General features: G+C 38.5%; 1 non-coding gene across 1 annotated transcript; it reads right to left on the bottom strand.

Annotated features, from left to right (window-relative positions):
* Window positions 1-1,892: 1,892 nt before the first annotated feature.
* Window positions 1,893-1,999, bottom strand: LOC141710391 (small nucleolar RNA R71). The gene has a single exon (XR_012570915.1). It is a non-coding gene; the product is annotated as a small nucleolar RNA R71 (small nucleolar RNA).
* Between the last annotated feature and the right edge of the window lie 8,034 nt (window positions 2,000-10,033).

The following is a 10,033-nucleotide window of genomic DNA, read 5'->3' as shown; positions in this document are numbered from 1 at the left end:
TATTTTCCAGAACGGTAGCAGGCGCCCGCCTGGAGAGAGCAGGCGGCCGCGCACTAGCAGGCGCCCGCCTGGAGAGAGCAGGCGGCCGCGCGCTAGCAGGCGCCGGCCTCGAGACAGCAGACGACTGCCTGCGGGTGGAATTTTAGATTCTGGATTTTATTAATTCTATTACAATTAGGCTTCTGTTAGCGCTGGTTCTCTTGGGTTATTATATAAACCTTATGGGAAGACATTTTCTAAATAATAGAGGAAATAATCAAGAGCGAAGGCAAGAATATTGAGAAGACCATTTTAGCACGCAACAACAAAGAAGAGGAAGCATACGTTTATCTTGTGATTCTTTTAATTCGTTGTAACAGTGGATGCTAGTTTTCTTTGTGCTTTGAACCTTAATACTCTTGTGTCGTACTTCATTATTTATTAAGTATTTTTAATCTTTATATCGTTGTGTTATTATCATGCTTTCATATGAACCCATGGTGACGATGAGTTCTATTATTGGCTAATCGTGATCATGGGATCCTAGCGAATTTACTATGGATTGCTTTAGTTAATTGTTTAATACCTTGATATGTGGTGATTGTATGATATCTAGCATAGGTTGTGCTTATTCGTTGCGTCGCAAACATGTAAGATAACCTATTAATCTCTTGTGATGCGGCAGTGAATCTTGAGATTTAGAACTTGCCATGCTAGCATAGGTTCATGTATTGTATGCATGATTAGTGGGTAACTCTAACCGTTTTACTTGCCCTGTGTAATCATCATGAATAACTTGCGCTTAAATCGTTATGTTGTCAAATTCTGTAGACATATAGGGTCTCAACATAATTGATGCCTATTCAACTTCTATCTTAATTGTGGATGCTTGGTAAAATGGTATTCGTACAATGAAAGTTGACGTTTATCAGTTTCGTGTTGTTCGATTAATATCATCACCATTACATGCTAAGGTTAATAACAATAACTATTGAATGAAGTAGTAATGAAGTTAGGATCTCATGTGTGTTTAATATTGTTAATTTAAGTATTTAATTCTTGTAGTAATTATTAGTTAACCAACCTTAATTGTTATTGTTTTGATATTGAAGAATAATCATACATTGTTGAGTAAGTGTTAATTAGATATAATTAATCAGAGTCTCTGTGGAAACGAACTAGAAATCATTCTATATTACTTGTGAACGCGTATACTTACGTGAATTATTTAGCGCATGCTTTGTGCCTAACAAGTTTTTGGCGCTGCTGCCGGGGACTCGGTGTTAATTTATTTAGTTTATGTACTTGCCATCAGTGGTCATTAGGATTCATTGATTAAGACTTGTTACTTACTGCTTCCGGTTATGTTTCAGGTACTCTAGCGAGCGTTTATGCAAACACATTCTCGCACTCGCAAGAGAAATCTGGATAAAGCTGAGGAGACATATATAGCTCTTGACTTTCCGGAGAAGATAATTTTTTAAGATTCGGATAAAGAGAGTGAAAAGAAAGAACCTGAAACAATAGGTGATCATGTAGTTCAAGCTGATCCAGCTCTTATGGACTTTTCTCGGCCTAAAATTGATGACATTCAGTCAAGCATCATTCATCCGGCTATTCAGGCCAGTACTTTTGAAATCAAGCCGAGCACTATTCAGATGGTGCAGAATTCTGTTTCTTTCGGAGGTGCTGCGACTGAAGATCCCAACATGCATATCAGGAATTTTGTCGAGATCTATAGTACTTTCAAATATAATGGTGTTACTGACGCTATCAAGCTGAGACTTTTCCCATTCTCTCTGAGGGACAAAGCTAAGGATTGGTTACATTCTTTACCAGCTAGGTCCATCACTACTTGGGAAGATCTTGCACAAAAGTTTCTGGTGAGGTTCTATCCAATGGCCAAAACTGCAACTATGAGGAGTGCTCTTACTCAGTTTGCGCAGCAACAAGGAGAATCTATGTGCGAAGCTTGGGAGCGTTACAAGGAGATATTGAGAAAGTGTCCACATCATGGTATGCCTGACTGGATGGTGATCACTGGTTTCTACAATGGTTTTGGGGCCCAATCTCGGCCCATGCTCGATGCAGCTTCTGGAGGCGCCTTGTGGGCCAAAAGCTATACTGAGGCCTATAATCTCATTGAAAATATGGCTGTAAACGAGTATCAAAACCCAACTCAAAAGATGATGCCTTGGAAGGTAGCAGGTATTCTGGAAGTTGATACGACTACAACTATTGCAGCGTAGCTTCAGGCGCTGTCTATGAAGGTCGATTCTTTAGTCAACTATGGAGTAAATCAAATAGCTAGTGTCTGTGAGCTTTGTGCAGGATCTCATGCTACAGATTAGTGTTCTCTTATTAATGAATCTTTTCAGTATGTGAATAATTTTCAGAGACCGCAGCAGCCTGTGCCCGCTACTTATCATCCTAATAACAGAAATCATCCCAATTTCAGCTGGAGCAATAATCAGAATGCTGTTCAGCAACCATATCAGCAAGCTGCAAGTAAACAGTTTAATCCAACTAGATTCCAGCAACCTCGGCAATTTGCTCAAAGGAAATCATATCCTCAAAAAGGAGGTGCTGCTCCACCTTCAAGTGCTGATTTTGAGGAGTTAAAGCTGTTGTGCAAAAGTCAGGCCGTTTCTATCAAGACCTTGGAAAATCAAATTGGACAAATAGCCAATGCCTTGCTCAATCGTCAACCTGGCACACTTCCCAGTGATACTGAAGTGCCAGGAAGGAAGGAAGCTAAAGAGCAAGTCAAAGATGTCACCTTAAGGTCTGGAAAAGTTGCTGATGCTGAAAAAGCAAAAGATGGAGAAGTTAAAGTTGTAGATGAAGAAGGAATGCAAAAGGAGAAAGAGGGGGAATCAAGGAAAATTACTGTTGATCACACTCTGCCTGAGGGTAATACAGGGGAGAAACAACTCTATCCTCCACCACCTTTTCCTAAGCGATTACAAAAACAAAAGCTGGACAAGCAATTTGGTAAGTTTCTGGAGGTGTTCAAGAAACTTCACAGTAACATACCTTTCGCTGAGGCTCTGGAGCAAATGCCTAGTTATGCGAAATTCATGAAAGGTATTCTTTCAAGGAAGGTGAAACTGGATGATCTTGATACCATTGCTCTGACGGAAGAGTGCAGTGTCGTGCTGCAACAAAAGCTACCTCCAAAGCTTAAGGATCCGGGTAGCTTCACCATTCCTTGCACCATTGACAAGTTATCATTTGATAAGTTCCTTTGCGATTTGGGAGCAAGCATCAATCTGATACCGTTGTCTATCTTCAAAAAGCTGAATTTGCCTGATCCGAAGCCCACCTATATGTCTCTACAATTGGCTGATCGTTCGATTACATACCCACGAGGCATTGTGGAGGACGTGCTAGTAAAGGTGGACAAGCTCATATTCCCTGCAGATTTTTGTCATTCTGGATTTCGAGGAAGATAAGAAGATTCCCATAACTTTGGGAAGACCTTTTTTGGCTACAGGTCGTACCTTGATAGATGTGCAAAAAGGTGAACTCTTTATGAGGGAGCAAGATCAAGATGTGACATTCAATGTGTTCAATGCGATGAAATTTCCTACGGAAGATGAGGAGTGCTTCAAGGTGGATTTGATCGATTCTGCAGTTATTTCAAAACTTGATCATGTGCTAAGGTCTGATGCCTTAGAAAAAAGCCTTATTGGGGGATTTTGACAGTGAAGATGATGAAGGCAATGAGCAGCTACAATATATAAATACTTCACCTTGGAAACGAAAGCTAGACATGCCGTTTGAATCTTTGGGAAATACTGATCTCAAGAATGCTGAGGGAAAGCTCAAACCATCTATTGAGGAAGCACCTACTTTGGAGTTTAAACCATTGCCTGAACACTTGAGGTATGCTTTTTTAGGTGATGCATCTACTTTTCCTGTTATTATTGTATCTAACCTCTCAGGTAGGGATGAGGACAAGCTCTTGAGGATTTTGAGAGAATTTAAATCGGCCATCGGATGGACTATAGCAGATATAAAAGGGATCAGCCCTTCGTACTGCATGCATAAAAATCTACTAGAGGAGGGTATCAAGCCAACTGTTGAGCAACAGCGAAGGCTTAATCCTATCATGAAAGAAGTGGTGAAGAAAGAAATTCTAAAATGGCTGGATGCAGGAATATATATCCTATTTCTGATAGTTCTTGGGTGAGCCCCGTGCAATGTGTACCTAAGAAAGGAGGTATTATTGTGGTAGCAAAAGAGAAGAACGAGCTCATCCCCACTAGAACAGTCACATGATGGAGGGTATGCATGGACTACAGGAAGTTGAATAAAGCCACGAGGAAGGATCACTTCCCTCTTCTATTTATTGATCAGATGCTTGACAGGTTGGCTGGTCATGAGTATTATTGTCTTCTGGATGGCTATTCGGGCTAAAATCAGATTTGCATTGCACCAGAAGATCAAGAGAAGACCACCTTCACTTATCCATTGGGCACGTTTACTTTTCGCAGAGTTTCTTTTGGATTATGTGGTGTACCTGCCACTATCAGAGATGCATGATGGCTATATTCTCCGATATAATTGGAAATAATGTCGAAGTGTTCATGGATGACTTCCCTGTCTTTGGACATTCGTATGATGAATGCTTGAATAATCTTTGTTTGGTACTCCAAAGGTGTGTTGAAACCAATCTGGTGCTCAATTGGGAAAAATGTCACTTCATGGTGCAACAAGGCATCATTCTTGGGCATAAGGTCTCCAGTAAAGGTCTTGAGGTGGATAAAGCCAAGGTGGGCATCATTGAAAATCTTCCGCCATCTATTTCTGTGAAAGGAATCCGTAACTTTCTTGGTCGTGCGGATTTTTATCGGCGTTTCATCAAGGACTTTTCTAAGATATCTAAGCCGTTGTGCAACTTGCTCGAGAAAGATGTGCCTTTCAAATTTGATGATGAATACTTGGCAGCATTCGATACTCTCAAGAAGAGTTAAATCACCGTACTAGTTATTACGGCACCTGATTGGAGAGAACCTTTTGAGATGATGTGTGATGCAAGTGATTATATAGTGGGAGCAGTTCTTTGGCAGCGAAAGACTAATATCTTTCATGTGGTCTACTATGCTAGCAAGACGCTAAATGGAGCCCAACTGAACTACACCACTACTGAGAAGGAGCTCTTGGCTATAGTTTTTGGCTTCGAAAAATTTCGATCTTATCTACTTGGGATAAAGGTGACAATGTTCACTAATCACGCTGTCATCCGCTATCTAGTCTCAAAGAAGGATTCGAAGCCTAGACTTATTCGGTGGGTTCTCTTGCTACAAGAATTTGAGTTAGAGATCAAGGATCGAAAATGTACTGAAAATCAAGTAGCTGACCATCTCTCTAGATTGGAGAATCCCGAGTCTACTTCACATGATAAGATATTGATCAACGAATCTTTTTTGGATGAGCAGTTGTTCGCAATTCAAGAGGAAGAGCCATGGTTCGCAGATATTGTGAACTATCTTGTTAGCAATATATTGCCTCTTAATATGAATGCGGCTCAAAAGAAGAAGTTTCTGCATGAGGTGAAGTGGTACATGTGGGATGAACTATATTTGTTTAGACAAGGAGCTGACCAGATCATCAGGAGATGTATCCCATTCTGTGAGATGGAGGGGATATTACGAGACTGTCATTCCACAGTTTATGCTGGACATTATGGTGGTGAAAAGACAGCAGCTCGTATTCTTCAAGCAGGTTTTTTCTGGCCTACGTTGTTTAAGGATGCACATTAGTTCGTTTTAAGGTGTGATTGTTGCCAAAGAGTTGGGAATCTTATCAGAAAGGATGAGATGCCTTTAAATGTGATTCTTGAAGTTGAGGTCTTCGATGTTTGGGGAATCAATTTCATGGGACCATTTATCTCGTCCTGCAATAATCAGTACATCTTGCTGGCAGCCGATTATGTCTCGAAATGGGTAGAAGTCAAGACTCTACCGACTAATGATGTAAAGGTAGTGTTGAGTTTTCTTCATAAGCAGATATTCACAAGGTTTGGAACGCCACGAGTTATCATAAGTGATGAAGGGTCGCATTTCTGCAATCGGAAGTTCACTTATATGATACAACGCTATAATGTGAATCATCGCATTGCTACTGCCTATCATCCGCAAACTAATGGTCAAGCTGAAGTGTCTAATAGAGGGATCAAGCGTATTCTAGAGAAAGTCGTTTGTCCGTCAAGGAAAGATTGGTCTTTGAAGCTCGATGAAGCTGTATAGGCTTATAGAACAGCGTACAAGACTCCACTTGGGATGTCCCCGTTTCAACTTATCTATGGTAAGGGATGTCATTTACCTGCGGAGCTTAAGCATAAGGCTTATTGGGCATTGAAGAAATTAAACCTTGATCTAGATGCAGCTGGGAAGAAGCGAATGCTTCAGTTAAATGAACTTGATGAATTTCGACTTCAAGCATACAAAAATAATAAAATGTACAAAGAAAAGGTAAAAAGGTGGCATGACAGGAAGCTATCGCCTAAGTCATTCGTGTCGGGGCAACAAGTTCTTCTATTCAACTCTCATCTCCGACTTTTTCCTGGAAATTTGAAATCAAGGTGGTCTAGACCATTTATCGTCAAAACTGTGTTTCCACATGGAGCGGTGGAGATTTTTGATAACGATCCGGGCCAAGCATTCAAAGTAAATGGTCAGAGATTGAAGCACTATTATGGGGATACGGCAAACCGTGAAGTGGTTAGTGCCGTTTTATTATCAACTTGATCGCATTACTCTACATCAAGCTAATGACGTTAAAGAAGCGCTTCTTGGGAGGCAACCCAAGATATGAGACCATAGGACACCTTAGAATTTAGTACTTTATCCAAAAACCCAAAAAAAATCTGAAAAAAGTTGGCAGAATTTTTTTTTTCCAGAAGCCTTGCAGGCGCCCGCCTGCTAGGATCCGGCGACCGCGGGCTAGCAGACGCCCGCCTGCTGGTGCTAGGCGACCGCCTGCGCCCCTGATTTTTGAAAAATCGTTTTTCAGCCTATAAAAAAACAAACAAAACAAAAACAAAAATTACGGAAACCATATCACCCATTAACCCACGACTTCTCCCCATACTTAGCCACAATCCCCACTCCTAATCAAATTTTAACCCTAATTTTGCCCTATAAATACATACAACCTCTACATACACATCCCACACACTTTCAACTCTATAAAATCTCTCCTACACACCAACACAAACTCTCCACCTCTTATTCTCAGTTTTCATGGCCCCAAAGAGATCACGAACTGTGGGTAGCAGTATCACCAACCCGATTGCTACTGATTCTTCGCGAGTTCTATGCGAATGCCAAGGCCGATAAGTAACTGTTCTTTAGTTGTCATATGGAACTCAAGTAGAAATTAATTTCACATGCATTATTGAAATATTCAGAATTTAAACATGCATTGCAAAATAGAAGATGAACAGTCACAAGTTGTAAAGCACTTAAGAGTAAAAGAAGAATTAACATGCATCACACTTTTAAGAGTAATTAAGCAACATATTTTCAATGATGATAGAAGATGAGTACAAAATACAATTATCAAATAATCCTAACTTCTAAAAGCTAGAATCTACTCAGTCTTCATCTTCTTTGCAGCCTGCTCCTTCCGCATCGCTCGGCGATGGAAGATGCGAGACATAGAGACTGCAAGAGAAATAATATTCTCTTGCAACTCTAGAGCTTCCAGACGTTGTTTCTCTTCCAACTCAGCTCGGCGTTCTTCTTCAAGAAGAACTTCACTCGTGAAGAACTGCAGCTCGAGTTGATCATCCCAGGAGAGATCAAACACCGACTCTGGAACTGCAGGCGGATGAAAAGTTTGACCACTGATCAGGACTTGAAGTCCGAAAGGGTCGAAGTATATCCTCTCGTCCACTGGGTTAAAAACAGGAAGATACACTCCATTGTTTCAGGTGACAAATTGAGGTTGATTCATGATATTTTATGAGGAAGAAGGTTTGAGGGTTTTTAGAAGAAAGTGAAGAGTTGTGTTTGGGAAGGAGTGATTTATTTATGAGCAGTGTTGTATGTTTATATAGAGGAGAAATGAGAAATGGTAGAAACTCTTTATTAACCGTGTAATAATTATTACTGTAATAATTACTACCGCATGCATGATCTTACGTGTATCTAGGCAAAAAGCAAAGTCTCTTTTCTAAACTCATATTTCCAATGTAAAATAAATACTCAAACGTTTTTATAGATATGCACGTCATTAGTTACCACAAGTAAGCAGTTAATAATTATTTACCCACCAACTCAATGATTTAAAATACTGATTAAATATTTATTTTGAATAAATTGAAGATATTATCAGAATATAATACTCAATCAATGGTTGACCATTATCAATATTTAAACACGTTCTTTCAGGATTTATTAGTCAACTCTCCTTTAACCAATATCAGCTCTTAATCATACAATCAGAGTTTAACATGCATATGGAATCAGAGTTTAATATTAGAGTTTAACAAAACCTGATACATAGAGAAGATACCGCACTCTGATTTGTTCTTTGGTTTTGGCACAAGAGTCCAGACTTTGTTCTATTCAATTTCATTAAGCTCCTCTTGCATTGTTATAACCCATTTAGCATCTTGAAGAGCTTCTTTCACTTTCTTTGGTTCAATTTGAGATAGAAAAGAATGGTAGAGACATTCATTTTGAGTGGCTTTTCTGGTTCTTATACCACTATCAGGATTTCCAATGATTAAGTCAGGTGTGTGTGACTTAGACCATTTTGTAAGTCATATGTCATAGCCTATTTGTATATTCGAGGATTCAACTCAACTCAAATAAGAATGTAATAAGTAAATAGTGGATCTACCGTCAAAGAGATCTCGCAAAGTAATATCTGTCAAAGGATTCAGAAACAAGGTTCATCTACAGACTTGAGGAATTAATTCACTAGAAGAAGTTCAAGAAATTGATCATGCCTCAGTGATATAAATCAAGAGTGTGGAATTAATCAAGTGACAGAGATCTCGTCAGAGTATCATTAATTACAAGGATTTAATCTGAAGAAAATCAAAGTATCAAAGTCAAGACATGAAGAAATGTCACGGAAGTTAGTCACTCATGAACCAGACAGTACATCGAGTGTCAATGTTGAAGTGGTGGAATTGATTCATAATTCTCAGTGATTTTCAGAAGATATTCAGAAGATTGGTTGCTGCTCAGGGTTAGTATTAATTCTCTATTAATTAATTAAGTCATATAATTTAATTAAGAAAATAAATTATATCTGCAAAGATTAATTTATTGATTAATTGAATTAATTGATTAATTAATTCAGAATTAATATTAAGGTTTTTCAGAATTTTAATTGATTTAAAATCTGTTATTAATTCAACAAAATAACTGATTGTATTAGTATAACAATCGGTATGACAATCAATAGTCATACCGAAAGTCATGCTAATTCCGTTGATTGTCTTATCAGAATTATTATTAGATTAAAATCTGTTATTTATTCAGTAAGACAATCTGGTTTGAACTAATATGACAATCGGTATGACAATCAATAGTCATACCGAAAGTCATTGTAGTTCAATCAGATTGTCTTGCTAGTTCAATCCATTGTCCTACCGAAAGTCTTGCCAGCTATAGGATTGTCATTCCAGTTCAATTCAATTCTGTTGAATGGATTAAAAAGACATAGAAGCAGCAGAAAGAAAAATAATCATCAGAACACAAGTCAAGAACAAAGAAGCAGCCGCCTTAGAAATATTTCATTTTCTCTGCTGCATTTCAAAGATCAAATTTCTAGCTTGTAAAGTTAAATCCAAACCACTAGAAATATTTATGTTGTTCTTGGGTAACAATCTAGCGGATCAAAATCCCTAGAACTTAATCTCAAATCGCGTTTAGCATTTGATTCTAATTATTACAAAAATAGAAAAAGTTCATGTCGAATTTATTCTAAATTTGTGATAATTAATTTGAGATTAATTCCTTGTAATCGATACAGTTGTTGTAACACCTTTCAAGTTTAATAATATTCTTATTTAACTTGAATTTTGTTT

Source organism: Apium graveolens, chromosome 2 (genome assembly GCF_009905375.1).
Source record: "Apium graveolens cultivar Ventura chromosome 2, ASM990537v1, whole genome shotgun sequence".
Classification (NCBI taxonomy): Eukaryota; Viridiplantae; Streptophyta; class Magnoliopsida; order Apiales; family Apiaceae; genus Apium; species Apium graveolens.
Note: the sequence above shows the minus strand (reverse complement) of the source record. Positions and strands in the feature narration are given on the sequence as shown.